This window comes from Capricornis sumatraensis, chromosome 3 (genome assembly GCF_032405125.1).
Source record: "Capricornis sumatraensis isolate serow.1 chromosome 3, serow.2, whole genome shotgun sequence".
Classification (NCBI taxonomy): domain Eukaryota; kingdom Metazoa; phylum Chordata; class Mammalia; order Artiodactyla; family Bovidae; genus Capricornis; species Capricornis sumatraensis.
In genome coordinates this window covers 130,387,820-130,412,810 of record NC_091071.1, presented here as the reverse complement: position 1 = coordinate 130,412,810, position 24,991 = coordinate 130,387,820, and the positions used below count along the sequence as shown (strand labels likewise).

General features: G+C 41.5%; 2 pseudogenes; both read right to left on the bottom strand.

Moving 5' to 3' along the window:
• Positions 1-3,277: 3,277 nt before the first annotated feature.
• Positions 3,278-3,426, bottom strand: LOC138077289 (small nucleolar RNA SNORA70; annotated as a pseudogene).
• Positions 3,427-12,308: 8,882 nt separating this feature from the next.
• Positions 12,309-14,098, bottom strand: LOC138076311 (zinc finger CCHC-type and RNA-binding motif-containing protein 1 pseudogene; annotated as a pseudogene).
• Between the last annotated feature and the right edge of the window lie 10,893 nt (positions 14,099-24,991).

Here is a 24,991-nt window from a genome sequence, read left to right as displayed (position 1 = left end):
GTGCCACCAACTGAAATCTGCCTCCTCTTAGCCAGGATGTAATTCTCCAAGCTAGGCTTCAAAAGTATGTGAACCAAGAACTTCCAGATGTTCAAACTGGATTAGAAAAGGCAGAGGAACCAGAGATCAAATTGCCAACATCCGTTGGATCACTGAAAAACCAAAGAGAATTCCAGAAAAATATCTGCTTCACTGACTACACTAAAGCCTTTGACTGTGTGGACCACAATAAACTGGAAAATTCTTCAAGAGATGAGATTACCACACCACCTTACCTGCCTCCTGAGAAACCTGTATGCAGGTCAAGATGCAACAGTTAGAACTGGACATGGAACAACCGACTTTTTCCAAAATGGGAAAGGAGTATGTCAAGATTGTATATTGTAACCCTGTTTATTTAACATATGCAGAATGCATAATGCGAAATGCCAGGCTGGATGAAGCCCAAGCTGCAATCAAGATTGACAGAAGACATATCAATAACCTCAGATATGCAGATGACACCACCCTTAAGGCAGAAAGCAAAAAGGAACTAAAGAGCCTCTTGAAAGTGAAAGAGAAGAGTGAAAAAGTTGGCTTAAAACTCAACATTCAGAAAACTAAGATCATGGCATCTGGTCCCATCACTTCATGGCAAATAGATGGGGAAATGATGGAAATAATGCCAGACTTTATTCTCTTGGGCTCCAAAATCACTGCAGGTGGTGACTGCAGCCATGAAATTAAAAGATGCTTGCTCCTTGGAAGAAAAGCTATTGCAAACCTAGTCAGCATATTAAAAAGCAGAGACATTACTTTGCCAACAAAGGTCCGTCTAGTTAAAGCTATGGTTTTTCCAGTAGTCATGTATGGATGTGAGAGTTGGACTGTAAAGAAAGCTGAGCCCAGAAGAATTGCTGCTTTTGAACTGTGGTATTGGAGAAGACTCGAGAGTCCCTTGGACTGCAAGGTGATCAAACCAGTCAGTCTTAAAGGAAATCAGCCCTGAATGTTCACTGGAAGTACTGATGCTGAAACTGAAGTTTCAACACTTTGGCCACCTGATGGGAAGAGCCAACTCATTAGAAAAGACCCTGATGCTGGGAAAGATTGAAGGCAGGAGGAGAAGGGGACGACAGAGGACAAGATGGTTGGATGGCATCACCAACTCAATGGACATGAGTTTGAGCGACTCCAGGAGATGATGAAAGACAGGGAAGCCTGGCATGCTGCAGTCCATGGGGTCACAAAGAGTCGGGTATGACTGAGCAACTGAACAACAAAGCCAGGACCTAGACCTCGGAGGGTGAGAGCTGAGCTTCAGTAACATGAGTATAGGCGTGAAAGCAAGATAGCCACAAGATGGTCAGAACACCCTGGGATGCTACCTTGCTGAAACTTGGGTGAAATTAAAAAGGAGGGGACAAAAGAAGGAGAAATGTTTGGTTTTTTTATGGTAATAGAATCAACTGCTTTTTCCAATAAGGCTCTGCTATGGACTGAATGTGTCCTCCCCAGAGTTAAAACCCTAATCCCTAACGTGATAGTATTAGAAGATGCCCTTTGGGTGGTAAAGAGATCATGAGGGTGGAGCCTTCATCAATGAGATTAGTGTTCGTATAAAAGGAATTATGACACAAATGAACTTATCTACAAAACAGAAACAGACACAAGCATACCCAGCAGACTTGTTGCCAAGTGGGAGGGAGTGTGGGGGAGGCATGGATTGGGAGCTGGGATTAGCAGGTGCAGATTATTACATATAGAATGAGTAAACAAGGCCCTCCTGTATAGCACAGGAAGTATATTCAATACTGCTACTGCTCTTTAGTTGCTCAGTTGTTTCTGATTCTTCGCAACTCCCCACCAGGCTCCAGGCTCCCCATCCATCGAATTTCTCAGGCAAGAGTACTGGAGTGGGTTGTCATTTCCTCCTCCAGGAGATCTTCCCGACCAAGGGTCGAACCCACGTCTCCTGCTTGGCAGGCGGATTCTTTACCACTGAGCCGCCTGGGAAGTCCCACTATTCAGTATCCTGTGATAAACCACAACAGAAAAGAATATGAAATATATATATATATATATATATATATATATATGTATAACTGAATTACTTTGCTGAACAGTAGAAATTAACACAATTATATACCTCAATAAAATAAATTAAAAAAATAAGAAGGGATATGAAAGCTGACCCTCTCTCTGCTCTCAGCAGGATGCAAAGAGAAAATGGCTATCTTTAAAACAGGAAGCAAGCATGCCCTCACCAGACACTGAATCTTGCTCACATCTTGATCTTGAACTTCCCAGCCTCCAGAATTGTGAGGAACAACCATTTGTTTTTAAGCCACCCAGTCTACGATATTCTGTTAGAGTGACAGAAACTAAGAAAAGCTGGCTAGGTCAATGTAAGGTGTATATCCACATTGTTTCTCCTATTAGCTGGTTCACACTGGTTGTAGGAGAACCTTAAGCTGAAGAGACGGAGACTTACTCTTTAGAGGCCTATATGAATTGGACTGGGATAAGAGCCAGACATCCTGTTGAGGATCCTCTCCCTACTTACCATCTTCTAAGGGAAGAGTAAAACAGGGAATCAAATATAGTACAAGTTTACTGGTTGGCTCCGGAGTTCACTGGGACTTGGATCTATAACCTGGCTATAACATTTAGTGCCTATATGACTTTGGGCAGGTTATTTGACCTCTCTATGCTTCAATTTCCCAAGTTCAGTCTCCTAATTTGTAGAAAGGGGATAATAATTGTACCTGCTTCAATAAATGGTGATCTTTGTGAAAATTAACTGAGATAATGCCTATAAGGTAAAAGGCCTACGCACAGTGTTTAATAAAAGTAACAGCTTTGATGTTGCTATATTTTTTGACAGGAAATAGATTTATTGGTGAGCATGATTAAGGAGGGGACAGCACCAATGCTCTCATGAGTACAGCGCCCGCCATTTGTCCAGGGGATCATGATTAGGGATGTATTTGACCCCACAGCCATCTGGGATGACCCACTTTTCTGCCACCATGTTTCCAAATTCATCCGCATTAAACTTAGTATATCCCCACTTCTTGGAGATGTGGATATTTTGGAGGCCAGGGAACTTGAACTTGCCTCTGCAGAGGGCTTCAATCACATGCTCCTTGTTCTGCAGCTTGGTGCCGATGAACATTATGACTTAGCCAATATGGACCCTGGCCACTGTGCCCTAGGGCTTTCCAAAGGCACAGCGCATACCTGTCTGGAGCTTAGACTGGGAACAGCAGGCCAGTCATGAATGCCCTCTAGAAAGAGTTGTCTCCAAGGTCCCTTAGGGCAACCTACACAGGCAACAGACTGTATACATTACTGAGGAGGCTGCTGTTTGCAACCATTGCACATTGGGCCCTCAGGGTATTGTTCTTTATTATCACGACAAAGGAAATCCATTTTGTCATGCTAAAATTGGAGGAGATGGATGTTTGTAGGTGGCTTGAGAAGACTTTGTACAACACTCTTGAGAAAGAATGAGGCCCTTCAGGATTGCCTGGTAGTCCCATGAAACTGTGGGTATTCTCTAGCATTGCTCAGCAGCCCAAGTGGCTGGAGAAAATATTTGATTGGATTGATGTCAGGTGCAGCAGAAGGTGCAAGAGGACTAGGGGGTTGGCCTGAGTTCAGCTGAAGACCTGAAAGCATAGGTTTACTATTCAATTCTTCAAATCATTTTAGAAAGAACTGGTGTCACGCAGTGGATAGAAGCACACTTCACTTCTCAAACTTCGAGTCTTTGGAGATAGTGACACAATTCTGCCTTACATGCATAACTGATGAGGCATGTAGTATAACACATTTTATTTCCTTGTGGGCATTTTTATATTTTCATTGTATTGAATAAACTTGAGCAAATGACCTATTTGGCTTTTAAGTTTGTGAAAGCATAATTTTAAGGAGATTTGAGAAATGTATTCTCAAGGGGGTAAAAGAAGTATTTATAACTTAAGTCATGAGGCATTCACTTATTCATTCATTCATTTGACAAATATTTACTAAGTGCCAACTAGTTGAAGTCCAGGTGCTCTAAACAGAACTGAAAATGTCCTTCCCTTCAAGATGGTGGAGAAAATACTGATGTAATGGTAATAGAAGAGAAAATGCCCAAACAAAACTGCTCGTCAAGTTCTCCATGAAGTCAAAGGACAGAGCTTTCTTCATGTTGAAGAGGGAAGAGAAAGTGTGATTAAGAGGGAGCTTGAGGAGGAGGGCACACTTGAGCTTAAATTTGAGGATAAGTTAGAATTGCATGTATTATGTTGGAGGGAAGGAAGAAAAACTAACAAAGTAGAGGAGGTTTGGGTTGTGCTGAAAAAGTGTGAGGCAGTGGGCAGCCCTAGTGATATGAAACAGTGGAAGATCAGACAGCCCAAGAAGTTCAGGCCAGTATCTGATTTGTCGTCAAATCTAACCCTCTAGCACCAAGTAGAGCTCCTTCTTCTAGGTACCCAATACATATTTATTGAGCAAATGAATGAATGAGGTGTAATTTTGCATCAGTTTATGGAGCACTTCCAAGGCCATCCTTTAAACTTTATATAGGCAGTGGGTGATAGTGATAGTGATAGTGATACTGAAGTCGCTCAGTCGTGTCCAACTCTTTGCGACCCCATGGACTGTAGCCTACCAGGCTCCTCTGTCCATGGGATTTTCCAGGCAATAGTTCTAGAGAGGATTGCCATTTCCCTCTCCAGGGGATCTTCCCAACCCAGGGCTCGAACCCAGGTCTCCCGCATTGTAGACAGACACTTTACCATCTGAGCCACCAGGGAAGTCCTAGGCAGTGGGTCAGTTCAGTTCAGTTCAGTCGCTCAGTCGTGTCCGACTCTTTGCGACCCCATGAATCGCAGCACGCCAGGACTCCCTGTCTATCACCAACTCCCAGAGTTCACTCAGACTCACATCCATCGAGTCAGCGATGCCATCCAGCCATCTCATCCTCTGTCGTCCCCTTCTCCTCCTGCCCCCAATCCCTCTCAGCATCAGAGTCTTTTCCAATGAGTCAACTCTTCACATGAGGTGGCCAAAGTACTGGAGTTTCAGCTTTAGCATCATCCCTTCCAAAGAAATCCCAGGGCTGATCTCCTTCAGAATGGACTGGTTGGATCTCCTTGCAGTCCAAGGGACTCTCAAGAGTCTTCTCCAACACCACAGTTCAAAAGCATCAATTCTTCAGCACTCAGCCTTCTTCACAGTCCAACTCTCACATCCATACATGACCACAGGAAAAACCATAGCCTTGACTAGATGGTCCTTAGTCAGCAAAGTAATGTCTCTGCTTTTGAATATACTATCTAGGATGGTCATAACTTTTCTTCCAAGGAGTAAGTGTCTTTTAATTTCATGGCTGCAATCACCATCTGCAGTGATTTTGGAGCCCAAAAAATAAAGTCTGACACTGTTTCCACTGTTTCCCCATCTATCTCCCATGAAGTGATGGGACCGGATGCCATGATCTTCGTTTTCTGAATGTTGAGCTTTAAGCCAACTTTTTCACTGTCCTCTTTCACTTTCATCAAGAGGCTTTTGAGTTCCTCTTCACTTTCTGCCATAAGGGTGGTGTCATCTGCATATCTGAGGTCATTGATATTTCTCCCGGCAATCTTGATTCCACCTTGTGTTTCTTCCATTCCAGCGTTTCTCATTATGTACTCTGCATAGAAGTTAAATAAGCAGGGTGACAATATACAGCCTTGACGTACTCCTTTTCCTATGTGGAACCAGTCTGTTGCTCCATGTCCAGTTCTAACTGTTGCTTCCTGACCTGCATACAGATTTCTCAAGAGGCAGGTCAGGTGGTCTGGTATTCCCATCTCTCTCAGAATTTTCCACAGTTTATTGTGATCCACACAGTCAAAGGCTTTGGCATAGTCAATAAAGCAGAAATAGATGTTTTTCTGGAACTCTCTTGCTTTTTCGATGATCCAGCGGATGTTGGCAATTTCATCTCTGGTTCCTCTGCCTTTTCTAAAACTAGCCTGAACATCAGGAAGTTCACGGTTCACATATTGCTGAAGCCTGGCTTGGAGAATTTTGAGTGGGTAACCACTGACTAGTCATACTTCATTTATTCAACAAATATTTGTTGAAGGTTTTCAAGTAAGGAAATGGTATGAATTGAATGATGATGCAGGAAGATCAATATTCCTGGTTCATTTCCTGTATCAGCAGCATAGACACATAAAAAAAGTTTGTTCAGAAAGTGTTCTCAGGGCAGAATTAGTTTAAAGAAGACGTTCAAACTGACTAAATCAAAGACCCTATCCAAAGACCCTGCTCCTATCTCCTTAATGGTGACACTGTGGCCCTGCTGGTTGCTGCCTCAACCCTAGCCAACCACTGCAAAAGAAATGGGCTGCTTGTGGAAGGAATTGATACAAGCTGGTTTCATGCTTTTCAAATTACTTACTTGTTTGCTACTTTCCCTAGATGCCTAATATTTAGGGGTCTGGAAGACGTTAGAAAAATTATTTTTTATACCACAAAGTATCTAGAATATCCTGTATTTTTCAGGGGGAAAGGGTTAATAGTGAACCTTCCAAAAGACCATGGCTATTTTGACTTGTAGCCTGAGCAACTTCCTGGACATTTTCCACAGGTGAGTTGGGATGGATGAGTGTCAGTCACTGTTGTTCTTGGAGTGGGGCACTGCAGAGCTCTGGCCAGCCATCCCAAGAGATCAGGTACACTTGTCATAACAAGGCAAGGAAACAGAAATAATTAATGCTCTAGAAATTTTAATGATACTTCACTGTCTCTGTTTGAAATCATACATGGATCCTACTCTTTAATTTTTTCTTAGAGGAAAAAAAAAAGGCCTCTTCTTGTTCTAGTAAGAAAAATAAGTTTATAATGAAAAGTTAATGGTATCAATCATCTCTGCCCCAGAAATGTTATTAAAGAGGATGAAGCTACTTAGTCTCTCTTTATTGTCGTCACTGAGTATAGTCCATGGAAGTTTGCCATGGCTTACTAGTTACCCCTCTCTCTTAAAGAGTTCCAAACCATTTGTAAAGCAAACAAAAAAGTAGCCTGAAAAGGGATGGATAAGAGCTACTTACTACTTAATACTATCTTGTACATAGATTTTTGTTCTTTGAAATAATTTCGTATTTTCATTTTCGGCTGCACCACACAGCTTGTGGAATCTTAGTTCCCCAACCAGGGATTGAACCTAGGCACTCGGCAGTGAGAGCACAGGTCCTAATCTCCATACCACCAGGGAATTCCCTTAATATTATTTTGGATTAAAAAAAAGATGTGAAGGAAAATCCTTTTTTTAATGCAATGCTGTTTTCCTATGTGCTGAAATTTTTGTCTTGCTAGTTTAACAAAAATCAATTAACTGAGGCCAGCAAAAAGAAGGAAATCATTCCTGACTTTGGCAAGTTCCTAAAATAATGAAATATGGGCAAATAAAGAATGTTTTCAAGATTAGAACCTTGGTGTTCAAAGGAAAAATTATGAAACTTGAGTTTATTCAATAAGCAATTAATCACTATGCCTTACATTTGATTAATGCTTTACAATTTCTAAAGCAGTTTAGCATCAGTTTCCTTGCTTCTCACGATAACCATAAAGACAGATATTTATTATACCCATTGTGCAGAGGAGAAAATTAAGGGTCAGAGAGGTTTAATGGTAGTGCTATTATTTGAACCATGGCTGGTCTGACCCTAAACCAATGCTCTTTCCACTGGTGCATGTATTCAGTGTTTTGTTTTTTTTTTAATTTTTAAATATAATTTTAAAAGGCTGTGCTCCTTTTACATTGTTACAAAATACTGGCTATATTCCTTGTGTTGTATAATACATTCTTGTAGCCTATTTTACACCCAATAGATTGTGCCTCCCACAACCCCATCCATATTCCTCCCCCTTCCCCCAGTTGGCAAGCACTAGTTGATTCTCTGTATCTGTGAGTGTGCTTCTTTTTTGTTATATTCACTAGTTTGTGTATTTTTTAGACTCTGCATCTAAGTAATATCAAATAGTATTTGTCTTTCTGTTTATTTCACTTAGCATAATGCCCTCTAAGTTCACCCATGTTGCTGCAACTGGCAAAATTTTCTTCTTTTTTATGACTGAGTAGTATTCCATTGTGTGTGTGCGTGCATGTGTGTGTGTGTGTGTACCTTTATTTATTCACATCCTCTTTATCCATTCATTTGTTTTGGGATACTTTAGCTGTTTCAGTATCTCAACAATTTTAAATAATGCTGCTATGAACATTGGGTGCATGTATCTTTTTGAATTAGTGGTTTTGCTTTTTTCACATATATACCCAGGAGTGGATGGATCATATAGTAGTTTTAGTCTTAGTTTTTTGAGAAACTTCCATCCTGTTTTCCACAGTGGCTGTAATAATTTACATTCCCATTCAGTGTTATTTTTAACTATTTTATCTATTGAAATTAGTTTTTGACCTTATTCTTCTAGGCTAATGAGAAATACATTTTTTTTTATTGAGAGTGTATCATTTTTTTTTCACCAAAATCATGTAGGACCAGTAAAGTCAAATAAGTCAGTAGGAGACCAGGAGAATGGAAAATATTATTGAAGAGTATAGAAATAAATGTATATTTAATATTTGATCTAGAGTATACTAAAGAAAAAGGAAAGAATAATGGAAAAACTTGGCCGAAATGCTGTTCAAAGGGAAAACATATGATTTGCTGAAAGATGATGCACTAAATGGAAATGAGATAAATAATGGAAAACTGTAAATAATTAATGCCTTGGTGCATGTATATTCTGACAAAGACAAAACTACTTTCTCGAAGTGAAGCAACATGCCCAGCACTGAAGGAAAACAGGAGAAATGAGTGCTAGATTTTAAGCATCTCTCAAAGGATGTTTTGAAATCTCATAGATGATCACTGGATTTTTTTTTCTGTTGTCTTGTGAAAGGCATTTCTTTCTTTTTAAAAAAGTTATTTATTAATTTATTTGGCTGTGCTGGGTCTTTGTTGCTGCATGGGCTTTTCTCTACTTGCTGTGCACGGGCTTCTTATTGTGGTAGCTTCTCTTGTTGTGGAGCACAGGCTCTAGGGTGTTCAGGCTTCAGTAGCTGTGGCATGTGGGCTCAGTAGTTGTGGCTCCTGGGTTCTAAAGCATAGGCTCAATAGTTGTGGTACACTGGCTTAGTTTCCCCATAGCATGTGGGATCTTCCTGGTCCAGGATCAAACTTATGTCTCCTGCCTTGGCAGGAAGATTCTTTACCACTGAGGCACCAGGGAAGCCCAAGAGTATTTCTGATAATGTGCAAATCTTTACTGACAGTTTAATGGCTCTCTTTCCTGATTCCAGTCTTGAGACAGTGTCCTCAGTTAGCTAACTGAGTATTTCACCTCTTGTGGATGTACATGCAGAATACAGGGCAGCTGCTCATTGGATATTCTGCTCAGGTGACCTCCTTGGGAATCTCTCTTGCTCTCCTTTGTTTTGAACTCTGACTCAGCCATACTCTGAAGCAGGGAGGTGACGTGGCCTCGCAGCAGCCGTTTTCAGGCAGAGGAGTGACAGCTGGGCTGCTGGGAATCAGCTCAATACATAATTCAGTTCCTTCCTTTCTTTTTTTTTAGAAGTTTATTGAAGTTTTTTAATTTATTGCATCAAAATTTATGAAAAATCTGTGATAAAGTATTTATTTGTGTATATAGAATGTATCAGTATTGTATACATATATGTATATACATATATGTGTGTATTGTCACCCTCTCATGGGCTTCCCTGCCCTGGCAGACACAGTTGCCACTCTCTGGAAAAGGCTTCGCTTTCTTCTTCATTTGGCTGACTGCTGCTGTTTCTATAAGAACGGGTCCTTTTACTTTGTTTGGAACCCACTTGTTAAGGTGCTGCCTCGTTGTGCTCCCTCAGCACCGAGTACCCACATGCCTCTCCTTATCCATGTTGAAGCTGCTGATTCACTTGTGTGTCTTCCCAGCAGTCTGTGAAAGGTGTGAACCTGTAGACTGGGCCCTTGGGCTGAGGGACTCCATCTTGCTCCAAATTATTTCAGACAGATTTTTACTGCCGTGATTATTATTACTGTTGTGCAATAACTTCTGGGCAGCAAAGCAATTAGGCTCATTTTAAAGCAAATAGTTATTTGGTCTAAATTCATAAGGTATGAGCATATCCTGTTTCATCATGTGATTGAGGAAAAGCTTTGTTCAAAAAATTGTATATCCTGTAACAGCTTTAGTTTCTGATAGGGGGCAGCAGAGTCCATGAAAACAGAGGTAGGCTTTTCAATGGGTGGGTCGCTTACAGAAGTTTGGAGCCAGACTTCTAACAATTTTCAGCAGAAACTAGCCCTTGGTATCTGACGAACCTCACTGTGCAATAAAGACTTCAAGGGAAAGTCTGGCTTTTATTAATGATATTCTTTGAAGGCACTATATATAATTTACAGTCTTTTAAAAGGAAAAAAATATCATTTTTAAAAAATGCAAATAATCTCCCTCATTTTATCACTGAGTAGGAAAACCTCACTCTTCCTCCTATGTGTTTCACCTTTACTACTCACAGAGCACTTCGCTTCTGACACTTTTGGTCACCAAATGTTGGTTTTTTCCCCCTCCCATCAAGGAATTCTCTACAACACCAGCTGGATATCCTGTAAATTCAAATTCAGTATCTACCTGGAGATGGCATCAGCTCTCACAGGTTAAGAGCTCAGTCCCCACAAGACTGATGCCACGCCGCCAACTTCAGATGCCAGTCTCCAGTTGCATGTTGTCACCTGTATTTCTGACCCACCCGCTGTAAATGGGAGTACCCACGACCTCTTCTTTGGGTTCAATAATTTGGTAGAATGGCTCACAGAATTTGGAAACAGTTATGTTTACTGGTTTGTTATAAAAGGACATGAAGTTGGATATGGGTGAACATCAGATGGAAGAGATGCAAGGTGAGTGAGTGGGAAGAGGTTCATGCTCTCTCTAGTGCCCCACTCTCCTAGCACCTCCATATATTACCAGACTGGAAGATTCCAAACCACATGCGCATTTGGGATTTTTACGGGGGCTTCATCACATGGTTATGATTGACCACTAACTCCATTTCCAGTCTCTCTACCGTTACCAGAGAATAAGGGATGGGGCTGAAAGCTCGAAACTTCTAACCATGATTGGTTTCTTGAGTGACTATCACTCATCCAGGAGCCCACCAAGCTTTGCCTTTTTTCACCTGGGAAATTCCAAGAGATTTAGGAATTATGTCTCAGGAACTTGGGGCAAAGGTCAATATTTTCTATTATTTCACAATTATAAAATCTTTAAAAAGATGGGTGATTATTTTTTTTTTGCCAGTAACTTGTAAAATTATGTTAAGGCATGAAATATTTCCATCTGGTCTTAGGGAGAGTGTTAAGATTTGCCAATTATTACCAGATGCTGTGGCTACCTTCCCCTTTGCTGCCTTGGGGAAAAAAAAGACATAAAGTAGAAAACAAACAAACAGTGAAATCAATTATTGTTTCAAATCAATAGCAAGCAAATAGAGTCTAAATCATTTCTCCTCTACCCATCATGGCATGGGAGCGAGTCTCATGCCTCATGCAATTTTTAAAAAACTTTTCACTTATTTTTGGTTTCAGTGGGTCTTCACTGCTGTGCGTGGGCTTTCTCTCGTAGTGGCGAGCAGGGGGCTACTCTTCGTTGCAGTGCCCAGGCTTCTCATTGCTGTGTCTTCTTTTGTTGCCGAGCACAGGCTCTAGGTCCGGGCTTCAGTAGTTGTGGCACCTGGCTGTGACTTGTGGGCTCAAAAGTTGTGGCTTAGCTGCTCCACAGCATGTGGAATCTTCCTGGGTCAGGGATCAAGGCTGTGTCCCCGGCATTGACAGGTAGATTCTTATCCACTGCACCACCAGGGAAGTGCCTCAAGTATTTTTTTTAAATGAAGTTTTTGTTTTAAGGACGAAATTTATTTCAAAAGTCCTCATATAGACCAATCGTGAATAATCTTTTATAACAAATTTCTCAAACAAATCTTTTTACTATCTACATTTCTTCTTGACATAGCATTATTATGATAGTATTAAATTTTCATTTTTATTCAAATAAACTATTTTCAAGATTAATGATTATTAGCAAATCTTGATGCAAAATGAATGTGATACTTTCAAATTACTTTTCATTTTCCTATGTAGCATTTTAAAGTAGGAAAGTATTTGGTCCTAAGTGTTCTCATGTTCAAATTCTAAAATAATGTTTAGTCCCGATGGAAACTAGCACTCCAAGATTTAAAAACTTTTTAATGATATTTTCATAATACATATATAATTCTAATCACTAAGTTCCTCCTCATCATTGAAATATATTCTTTTCTTTATCCCTGGGCATTTTGAATCATCTGATGTTGAAGGATTCCCCTGAACTGGGTCTCCGTTTTTCAGTTTTGACTTGCTGGAAATCTGTGGCCTGACTGAGGCTGTTAAGAGCAGGATCTTCCCCTTCATCTTCACTGTCTTCTTCAATTTCTTCTTCTGGCTCAGGAATTTTCCTTTTTTTTTTTTCATTTTCTTCTTTGGAGGTTCACATCCTCCAAGTGTATTTTTAGGATAAACATTAACTTAAGTGTCCACTTTCTCCACATTCATAACACTTAGGTTTATCAAAGTACATAGTTTCATCTTTGATGAACTCAGCTGCTCTTCCATTGCCAATACCAATGCTTGCTTTTATCACTCTACCAAATAACTGTTTGTTGTTTATTGACTTGCACAGTTTTGTAGAGATTCTTTATCCAAAAATAAAATAAATGCAACCCCTGTACCCCTCCTGGTATCTTTATCTTTCATTAGAGTAACCTTTACAACTTCACTGTACCTGGAAAATATCTGATGTAAGCCATTGTTGATCAGGGAAGAGGGCAAGTTGGATATATACCCTGTGCTTGTACTTGAGGACAATTCTACCACTCAGTTCTTTAGGTGGGGTGGGCCCAGGAGACAAGAAGAGTACAAGCCCTCAGTTCACTAGGGGCTCAACCCCAACTGTTTGTCGCTCCTTGCATCTGCCTTGGCATCACAGATCCCAGGCACTCATGTACTTTTTATGTTTAGTGATAGTACAGGGCCTGGCATGCAGCTAACAGGGGCCCAGCAAACATGTGGAGTTTAGCAAGCACTTCTGATCTGATCACATGTAAGTTCTCCAGGGAGTTTCTGAGTTGTTTCTCATATCTGCTGCTGCTGCTGCTAAGTCGCTTCAGTCGTGGCTGACTCTGTGCGACCCCGTAGACGGCAGCCTACCAGGCTCCCCGTCCCTGGGATTGTCCAGGCAAGAACACTGGAGTGGGTTGCCACTTCCTTCTCCAATGCATGAAAGTGAAAAGTGAAAGTGAAGCTGCTCAGTCGTGTCCGACTCTTCATGACCCCATGGACTGCAGCCTACCAGGCTCCTCCGCCCATGTTGTCCCATAAATACACAAAGTGAGGAATTTGCATTTAGAAACATGTCATAGACACATACTATTCCATCTTTAACTTGAGGGACTCTGTTAATGTTCTATTATTTAAAATCCTGAAAAGCAGAGTGGGGGGAAAGAAAAGAGGCAAGATTCCATGTGGTTGCCCAGTGGGTGTGCACAGACAAGAGATGTGCAGATGGGCTGGGTCTGGCTGGCAGAAAGTTAATGTTTAGCCCACATGGTCAGCTCAGAACTAGAAATAGAAAAGAATTCATCAGGGTATTCAAAGGTTCTCTGATGCCTTCTCTCTCTCAGTCCGGAAATCCTAGGTGGTTCAGCTCTAATTCCCTCATGTCCCTCTCTCCAGGTTGCTGCAGTACCTTTGTTAACCGGAGCATCCCATTTTTTTTTTTTTAATCATGTTGGTGGTTAGACCTTGTCCCCATCCTTGTCTGTTAAGTTCCATTTGTACTTGGAGGCTGTTTTTAAAACTGGCCCTTTGCAGGTAATAAGAGCCTGGCCATTTCTTTTCATAATAATTTGGAGCTTCTTTCATTAGCTTTAATGTTTCATCCTACTTGTAGAGACAGCAATTCTCTTAGGCACAGGATAGGTATTAGAAACCTCTCCTACTAGATGAGTTAGATGAGACTCAGGGGACATCCCGGTCCTTTGGTCACCTAGGGTGTTATTGGCAGAATCTGGGTGAGAATTTTCCCATCCAGACTCCCCTGGAAACTCATCATGCTCATTCACCAGGTTCAGTGATGGGACAGGGGAGATGCAGAAAGACAGGATCAAGGGAGAGCATGCACGTTCAGGTTGAGCACACTGCCTGGTCCAGTACGTGGTGACTGCCGTGATGGGATCACAGGGTGGCCCAGCTGTTGGTATAGGAGAGAATGTGGAGAAAATAAGCAGACATTTTTTATCAGAGGCAAACTTTTCCATGGAAAAGGATAGGGGTGGAGACATATCTAAGGAGGACAGGGCATCTTGAAGTGTCTTTTACTGGATCAGGCCATGCTTTATTTTATTCTGTTGCCACAACAGCCTGGGAAATAATCATGACTCTGCCCATTTCTCAGCTGGGACAACAGAGTCACAGGGAGGTAAGCAATCCCCAGGACAGTTGCACTGAACACCTCTAGGGACTACACTGACATAAAGTACCATGGGAACAAAGCCCCCTGGAATTATGCAATATTACACAGTTATTAGGAAGCAGAGCTCACATGTAGGCTATTTGGCTCCATAGCCTGAGTTGTTAGTATCCCTTCACACTGCGTTTTCCAAGACAAGCTTTTCTGGAACCCAGCCTTACCCATGCAGGCCCTCATTCATTTATATCTCCAATTTAACAAGAAAGAACATTGCACAGGTTATAGTTGTGGGGGAGAAAAACCACCCCTGAACTCAGGGTCAGAGGCTGGGGTTGAGTCCTGGTTCTGCCTCTGACTGTGTGACCTTGGCCAGTCACCTCCCCTCTTCACACAGTCATTTGCCATTTGTACATGAAGCGAAAAGTGTATCCTCTCGGGCTTGCAGCAAGGGTTCTGTGAGATTAATGAATGTGAAAGTGCTTTGTAAGCTGTGAAGGTCTGAACAAACTACAAATGTTCATACAAATCAAGAGATGGAATGGGACCAGCAAGCGGCCATTTATTATGTGGACTGATATGTATGCAGAGTGTGGACTTTTTATGCCTCATTTGCTCCTGTGAAAAATGTATAAGCGACAACGTCTTGAGTCTGCACACAGAGGATGGGGCTTTTGTGTGTGCTGCGGGTGTTGCAGCAGCCGAGGGAGGAGGCCAGGAAATGAAAACCATGTGGCTCTGAGTTGGGCCTTGAAGCTTCAAACTTCCCCACAAGGAAGAAGAAAAAAAACTTGCTAGATGTTCTTGGGTGATAACGATAAGAAATATGAACCCAGCCTATGTTCGCTGGCTTCTTGTGTTTCTCTTGAGCAAATGTTTCAGTTCTTGAGGCAGCTTAACAGCAAAATCACCTTTCATTTGTTGAAATATAACAAAACTGGGCAGAATCAGAGTCTCAGATGCTGTAAAAATAAGCTGTAAAATTTAAATAAGTCTTAAGTGAATTGGCCTCAGGTATTTACTTGAGTTGAAAAGGAGTTGTGTGAACGTGGATCTTGCTTTTTCTTACCATCCTCTACTATGCTGGCTGGCTGTGACTGTGTGCAAAAGTGCTCATGCTTACAATTCTAGTCTCTAAGGAAAAAAGAAAGAGCAAAGAAAGTTCTTTTTAGCCCATCATTTTCTCTCTAACCCACTTTTAAAGGAAGAATCTGATCAGGTTGTCTAAAAAGGCACACTCAAGAACTTCCATCCATAAAAATCTATAGTCTGAGCATTGTGAGGTAATGATGTTTATCAGACTGTGAATAATTTAAAAAAAAGTGAGAGATGGACACTTGTGAATTGGATGGTGATCCTAGGCTTTTGGCACTTCCCAGGTGGCGCAATGGCACCCCACTCCAGTACTCTTGCCTGGAAAATCCCATGGATGGAGGAGCTTGGTAGGCTACAGTCCATGGGGTCGCACAGAGTTGGACACGACTGAGCGACTTCACTTTCACTTTTCACTTTCATGCATTGGAGAAGGAAATGGCAACCCACTCCAGTGTTCTTGCCTGGAGAATCCCAGGGACGGGGGAGCCTGATGGGCTGCTGTCTATGGGGTCATACAGAGTCGAACACAACTGAAGCGACTTAGCAGCAGCAGCAGCAGGTGGCGCAATGGTAAAGAATCTGCCTGTCAATGCAGGAGACATGGGTTCGATCCCTGGGTTGGGAAGATCCCCTGGAGTAGAAAATGGCAACCCACTCCAGTTGTCTTGCCTGGAAAATTCCATGGACAGAGGAGCCTGGCCAGCTACAGTCCATGGGGTCACAAAGAGTCAGACACCACTGAGCATGCATGCGCACACACAAGGCAGGATGGAAGTAAAAAAATTCTTGACCTCAATTTGAAGAACTGAGTTAGATAAAAGGATCATAACACACACATGTGTTATGTATGGGGTAGGGAGAGAAAGAGAGGTTCTGGGAAGAGAGAGAATTTAGTAACATACAGGGGCTATGATCAGACATGAACAATAAATAGTTCTCACATTAGAAATGTTGAAGCAGGGAAGTACTGATATTTGTCTTGTGAAACTCTCTAAACAGATTAAAACTACATCTCTGAATTAAAGGAACAGCTTCTTGAACATGTACTTTAATAGAGAGCTTTCACCCCAAGTTGCTGAGATGAGCAACAAACCTAAACAAAGCAATAAACTCAAAGTAATGAAATGCTCCCTGGTTATTGACAAGAGGAACTGGAAAAAAGAAAGTGACTTTTCTCATAGGAATGGACAGTGGTTTTACATCTGAACTTTTAAGAAAATTCATTGATCCTTAGGAGTTGGAATAACTTCAGAGATTCTTTCATCCAACCTCCCTCAGATGAGTAAACTGAGACCCAGAGAGATTCAGTCTTGCCCAAGGCCCACGATGAGCCAGCCCCCCACTCCAGGCCTCTGTCAGCACCCTGCATAAAAGGATCAGTGAGGCTTCCTCTCGAGGCTGGGACTCCGGATGCGGGGGCAGTTGCTGTGGTATAAAAAGAGGCCTCTTTTAATATTCCTTCATTTTAAAAGTTTAACATCTGCTACAGAGAGAGGAAAATAAATTCCACTGGCTTCTTTTTTCATTTTATTTTGTATTTAAGAGTGGGGGTAGAAAGAGGGGCTTGAAGTTGAAGACAGTAACATGAGCCGTGAAAGCACTCTGTAATCCATAATTAGAAACCAAAATGCTTTACAGATGCGACCAAAAAGAAAAAAAGGAAAAGAAAACAAAGAGAAAAAGGCAATCTTGAACCAGGGTACACCCCTCCACCTTCCATATCAACCAGGTAAAAGGACTCAGATGCTAATAAATCACATGTCCACAAGAATCCTTCTTGAGTATTTATTCACTTGGCATAAGTGACAGTAGTAGCAGACTATATGTAACATATGTTTTGTATTCAGAAAATTTCTGTGCTTCTTCATCCTGGTTCTGAGCTAATCAAAGTGAGCATCTGTGTCCTGGAGGTGCTTTCTTAACCAGTCTAGACTCAGACTCAGAACTCAAAGCATAGAGAGGGGCTGGTATGTGACTAGTTGCTATCGAAGTACTAGGACTTGAACTTGCCAAGCTAGTCAGAGCAAATGAAAGTCCATTCTTGGGTTTGTCCATCTCTTTACACCAGGTACTCACTCCCTCCTTATTAAAATTTTACCTATAGTTAGCTATCTTTACCAAAAGGCTTTTAATTAAATTGTTGTTCAGGCGCCTAGTCGTGTCTGACTCTTTGCCACCCCGTGAACTGCAGGACGCCGGGCCTCCCTCTCCCTCACCATCTCCCAGAGTTTGACCAAGTTAGTGGTCCTTGTGTTGGTGATGCTGTCCAGCCATCTCAACCTCTGATGCCCTCTTCTCCTTCTGCCCTCGATCTTTCCCAGTGTCAGTGGCTTCCAGTGAGTCATCTGTGTGCATCAGATGACCAAAATACTGGAGCTTCAACTTCAGCATCAGTCCTTCCAGTGAGTATCCAGGGTCTTTCTCCCTTAAGGAGGACTAGTTTGGTCTCCTTGCTGTCCAAGGGACTTTCAGGAGTCTTCTCCAGTCTGAAGGCATCAATTCTTTGGTGTTCCTCCTTCTTTATGGTCGAGTTCTCACAACTGTATGTGACCACTGGGACCATAGCCTTGACTATACGGGCCTTTGTTGGCATAGTAATGTCTCTGCTTTTCAACACACATTAAGTTTGTAATCGCTTTCCTGCCAAGAAGCAATTGTCCTTTTATTTCATGGCTGCAGTCACTCTCCGCAGTGATTTTGGAGCCCAAGAAGAGGAAATCTGTCACTACTTCTACCTTTTCCCCTTCCATTTGCTATGCAGTAATAGGACCAGATGCCATGATCTTAGTTTTTTCAACATTTAGTCTTAAGTCGGCTCTTTCACTCTGCTCCTTCACCCTCATTAAGAGGCTCTTTAGTTCCTCTTTGCTTTCTGCCATTAGAGAGGTATCATCTGCATATCTGAGGTTGTTGATGTTTTTCCCACCTATCTTGATTTTGACTTACAACTCATTAATTAAATTCAGCCAACACAAATCTAAGAGAATCCTGAAAAAGCAGGATAGATGCTCCTTGATGATATCCTGAAAAGATTTAGGGAGTACGATCAGTATTTCCTGATAATTGCTGAACTTGGACTGATATATAATACTTTGTTCATGTTAAATTACAAGCCATAATGGTGGATATTTTTTCCCCTAGAATATTGGTGACTTAAAGGGTCTCAGTTAAAAGTTCATTTGGCTGTAAGTAACAGAATATCCAGTTTATGAAGGCTTAAATACATGAGTTTCAATTTCTTTCTTTCTTTTTTTTTTTTTTTCTGCTGAATGACTTATGGGATGTTCCCCACAACCAGAGATTGAACCCAGGCCACAGCAGTGAAAGCCATAATCCTAACCATTAGGTGCCAGGGGCCAGCGTGAGAAACTCCGCCCATGGCAAAGGTCATGAGGAAGGAGGCTTGGCATACGCAAAAGCGTGATCAAGCCTCAGGAAACCCCCTGTTCCCGAGCATCTAACCCCAAAACCAGAGTCTGTTTTATGCTCTCACCTACACCTCTGACTTTACGGGGGGCTCTCCCCCATAACCATTTCTCTCGGAGAAGGAGTAAACGTGCAGCTCCAAGGCAATAAAAATTCCTGGGCGTGACAAGAGTGTTTCAGCTTACGGACTCCTCTGAAGGTTATCTAGCCCACCTGTATAGGTTCGTCCGGCCACATGTGATTGTTTACAACCTCCCAATCTGAGAGGCAAGAGATGTTTTAGACTTACTAAAGGCAAATTCTTTTGGGGAGTTAGAAATTATTAGTATAGTGTGTTGGTTAGGAATTATATTGGTGAAGGGTTTTTTCATTTGTTGTGTCAATAATTGCTGCTAATTCCCTGCTCTGGGTGGGACAAGGATGTCTCAGGTCAAACCTCTCTGCTGACAGACTAACTTGTGTGACAGGATTATCCATACTCCTGCCACATGATTGTTTACTACCTCTCAACCATAAACAGCACAGAAAGTTTTGGAGTATTTTGAGTCTTAATTATCATAGGGCTTTTTCTTCTTGTTGAGTCAATGATTGCCACCAGGCCTCCATATCCTTAGGCACTTGGGAATATACTAATCAATGTATTTGGAATATAGAAAAGGAAATACAGTAGTTTTTGATGTTAGCAATAATAGACTTTTTGAGTTAATGGATTTTCTCTTTTGTAATAGATCACTGTACTTTGTTATAAATCACTGTGTCCTTGCTATGTAAGAATGTAACTTTATCATATCTTAAGACTAAATAGATCTTAAGGGGAGCATTGGTGAAAGGATTTTCATTTGTTGGGCTGATGTTTGCTGCTAAATCTCCATGTTCCCTACCCTTATAATGAATATAACTAACATATAGGAGAAATAAGTATTAACCTTTAAGCATATAGGAGAAATAAGTATTAACCTTTAAGATTAATCATGTTAACCTTGGGTTAAATAAATTCCTTTCTTGATTGTAACTCACTACACCCTCACCCTATAGGAATGTAACTTTATTTGGAGGGCGGTGCTTGGTTTAAGAAAAACACCCTTGGAAAAAATAAGTTTTTTGGTTATCAGAAAGAAAGGATCATAAAATGTCAGCAGGTCTCACTCATGGCCAGAAGATGATGTAATATCCCTAAGACCTTTTTTTATACATTTATGTGAAGCACCTGATTTTGATAAAGGTCAGGACTGCTGACCCCCGCGTGACTCTGTATTCATCCCTATGTGTAACAAAAGGTATATAAGCAAACTCAATAATAAAGAAATCGGATCAGTTTCCGGAAAGACTGATTCCCCCATGTCGCTTCTTTCTTGCTCCCGTTTTTCTGGCTGAATTCCCATCTGGAGCATGGATGCTATTCCACGTAATCCAAGTTATTCAGCCTCTTTTTCTCCACTAATCTTCCTACTACACTATCCATTTCTAATCTCTCTATATCTGTGATTAAATATGTATTTTTCCAAAGACGCCGACTCCGTCCCCCCACCTTCGAATCACCCTGTATCCACCGGGGCTGGACCCCGGCAATTAGGCCACCAGGGAACTCTGAATTTCAATTTCTTACTCAATGAGAAGTCTGGAAGTAGGCATCTGATGGTGTTGTTTGGTGGCTAAAGATGATGGCCAATGTCTTGATAAACTTCTTGGCCTTCCCTCATAGTTGCAGGACATCAAACAGTAGCCAACATGCCCAAATACAAGGCAGAAAGAAGAAGGGAAAGGGGAGGCCAGCTATATCCAGCCTCTTTTATCTGGAAAGTTAATGCTTTCTCTGACCATGCTCCCAGGTTGATTTCTGCTTATGCCTCATTGGCCAGAAGTGAGTGAGTCATAAAGCCCCTCTACCTGCATAGGAAGGTGGAAGAGGAAGAAAAGATGATAATGATTATTTTTAGGCCACTTTGGATCCATCTGAGACTACCGCGTACGTTGTTTCTCTAAACCAAATCAGGGTTCCCTCAGCAAGGTAGAAGGTGGAGAATGGTGGTGGTGTTTGAATAATCACTAGCAGTGAGTATCATAAACTGGAGTTCTATTTTAATATATTTATAAGGGCAATTTTCACTGTTAATAGCAAACAAAGCATATTGAAAATGCAGAGAGTTTTACTACCTTTCCTCTTGCTTCTTTACTTCAGTCGTTTTTTTTATTTTAAATTTATTTTTTAATTGAAGGATAATTGCTTTACTTCAGTCTTGATAGACTTATAGCTTCCGCATAATTTTCTTTGAAATGGCCACTGGCATCTACTTTCTTAAGAGAAGCATTGTTAAACCAAACCCCAGCTGTTTGCCTCCAGGGTTCTAACATGGGCAAAACTACATTAGTTTCCTGGTATTACATATATCTTCAGGAACAGCTGGAAGTAATTTTCAACCTAAGCATTTCACATTTCATGGATGGGTGAACTTTATAATAACTTTTGAAGCAACTATTCTAAAGCTCATGCAACTTTGATTGGATACTTGACTAATTCCATCCATTTCTTTGGTGCTAAAATATTTAAAAACTCTAAAAGGGTCCTTACACAAGTTGTAAAAGAGATACAAGAAAGGCACAAAGGGGAAAAAAAAATCATGTCTTTGGTGTCTCACAGTACATTCAGTCTGTTCTCTGCACAACAGTCAGAGTGATCCTGCAAAAGGAAAAGTAGGCCATGTCATGCTTCTGGTCTCAGTTCCTCAGAGGCTTCCAGTTGTCTGTGATGAAATCCAAAGTTCTTAGGATGCCTTTTTCGGTTCTGTGTAAACTGGGCCCTGCCTGTCTGTCGTATTTGCTTCTCCTTTTCACTCTGTGTGGCCAAAGTGGCCTTCTTTCTTGTCACCCCCTGCCCTCTACCGCCGCTCCCCACCCTCCCCCCCACTCCTCAGCAAGTTAACCATTTCCAACTCGGGCCTCTGCCCTTGCACTTCTTTTGGCCTGGGATTCTCCCTTCTCAGGTATGTGTGCGGCTTGCTCCATTCGGGTGTCTGCTCACATGTCACCTCAGAGAGCTTTCTCCTGATCACTCTGTCTTAAATACCACCTCCTCCCCTTATTCTCTATCTGCAACCTGCTCTACTTTTCTACTTGGCCCTTATTATAAGCCATTAAATTATATAGCTGACTGACATTTATTACGTGTTCCTGGCTAGAATGTGAACTCAACAAGGGTATGATCTTGGTTTGGGTTACTTATTTATCCTCTGTGCCTAAAATGGTATATGGTACCAGAAGGCATGCAATAAATATTAATAAGTATTTGTTGGATGAATTAATAAAAATTTTTAAAACCTGGTTCTGCTATCATGTGTTTAGAAGATTAATGAATGGGTCAGAACTCGTTGGGCAATTTTTTTTTCACCATGACTATACCACTCCAGTGTTCTTGCATGGAGAATCCCAGGGATGGGGGAGCCTGGTGGACCCTGATGGGTCGCACAGAGTCGGATACGACTGAAGAGACTTAGCAGCAGCATACTGATATTTAATTTGTAAATATAAAACAATAAAAATGCTCAGTTAAATCAAAGGGTGTTACACTGAAATGTGGTTCTTTCTTGAACCATTCATTCCATAGATATTCACCTCGTGCCTCTGCCTTAAGGAAGTACCAATGATTTTTCATATTTAACATGTTACCTCTTTATTTCCCTATAGAGTTAACTCTGTGTGTGTGCTTGTGTGCATGTGTGTGTGCGTGCGCGTGCACGTGCTCATGTGCAGTTGCTCAGTGGTGTCTGACTCTTTGCCAGTCTATGGACTGTAGTCCTCCAACTTGCTCTGTCCATGGGATTCTCCAGGCAAGAATGCTGGAGTGGGTTGCCATTTCCTCCCCCAGAGAATATTAACTTTACATCAACTATTAACAAAAGAGACTAGGAAAATTTTTCTAAATGTTCTTGACAATTCAGTTTTTGGCTCTGTATCATGAACATGTTTTATTGATAACATAAATGAAGCTATTGAAGGTTCTTTGGTGAATTTGGTAAATGTTAGAGAATTATTTACCTCAGTGATGTTATAGAATTCAGTTCAGTTCAGTTCAGTTCAGTTCAGTTGCTCAGTCATGTCCGACTCTTTGCGACCCCATGAATTGCAGCATGCCAGGCCTCCCTGTCCATCACCAATTCCCGGAGTTCACTCAGACTCACGTCCATCGAGTCCGTGATGGCATCCAGCCATCTCATCCTCGGTTGTCCCCTTCTCCTCCTGCCCCCAGTCCCTCCCAGCATCAGAGTCTTTTCCAATGAGTCAACTCTTTGCATGAGGTGGCCAAAGTACTAGAGTTTCAGCTTTGGCATCATTCCTTCCAAAGAAATGCCGGGGTTGATCTCCTTTAAAATGGACTGGTTGGATCTCCTTGCAGTCCAAGGGACTCTCAAGAGTCTTCTCCAACACCACAGTTCAAAAGCATCAATTCTTCGGTGCTCAGCCTTCTTCACAGTCCAACTCTCATATCCGCACATGACTACTGGAAAAACCATAGCCTTGACTAGACGGACCTTAGTCGGCAAAGTAATGTCTCTGCTTTTGAATATACTATCTAGGTTGGTCATAACTTTTCTTCCAAGGAGTAAGCATCTTTTAATTTCATGGCTGCAGTCACCATCTGAGGTGATTAAGATCCTAAAATATCTCGACCAGCCATAAGTAATGAGATATCTTGTCAAAGAAAAAAAATCAACTGATATGAGGACTTGTTCAAAGAGGGAAACTGAAATTCATCAGCAATATATTGGGAAAAGATTCAGAATTATAATCACTGTGATTCAATAGTGTGCTAAGGTTATCACTGAAATGAATACAAACTTAGATGATCAATATAGTAATATTACTGTTATTAATGTCTAACATATTATAATGTACATTGTCAAATGAAAAAACAAACCCAGACTTAGGAAGGAGACACTTATTTGAAAAGGATTTTTGCCAGGAGGGGAAAGAGATTACTGTATTGCAATAGCGAGAATGCTTTGAGCGTGAGATCCTCAAGCTTCTCAAAAATCAAGGAAAAAGATGTTTCTTTTTAGAGAAAAATAACAAAAGAATCAGGTGTGGGAAAGTGAGAAGAGAGGGTGGCATATCAGACAGCAGTTCAGAGGTTGTTCTGAAGCCAATTTCTTCTCAGGAATACTGAGTACTGAATACTGTAAACTGGCTCAGACTGAAGTGGGCTAAAGTTTGGGGGCCTGGAGGAAAGAGAGAAGCTTAACCACAATTTATTTGGGAAGAGCAGTTCAGCTAATCATCTATGAGGAAAAGAAAGGAAATCTGGAGGGGCTCTATGTTTCGTTTTGTAAACAAGGGACTTTAGCGTGTCGCTAAGTCGTGTCTGACTCTTTGTAACCCCATGAACTGCAACACGCCAGGCTTTCACGTCCTTCACTATCTCTGGGAGTATGCTCAAACTCATGTCCATTGAGTCGATGATACCATCCAATCATCTCATCCTTTGTCATCCCCTTCTCCTGGCTTCAATCTTTCCCAGCATCAGGGTCTTTTCGAATGAGTTGGCTCTTCGAATCAGGTAGCCAAAATATTGGAGCTTCAGCTTCAGCATCAATCCTTCCAGTAAATATTCAGGGTTGATCTCCTTTAGGATTGACTGGTTTGATCTCCTTGCAGTGCAGAGGATTCTCAAGAGTCTTCTCCAACACCACAATTCAAAAGCATTGCTTCTTTCAGGCTCAGCCTTCTTGTGGCCCAACTCTCACATCTGTACAGGATTACTGGAAAACCATAGCTTTGACTATATGGACCTTTATTGGCAAAGTGACCTCTGCTTTTGAATACACTGTCTAGGTTTGTTACAGCTTTTCTTCCAAGGAGCAAGCGTCTTTTAATTTCATGGCTGCAGTCACCATCTGCAGTGATTTTGGAGCCCAAGAAAATTTCCCCCCATCTGTTTGCC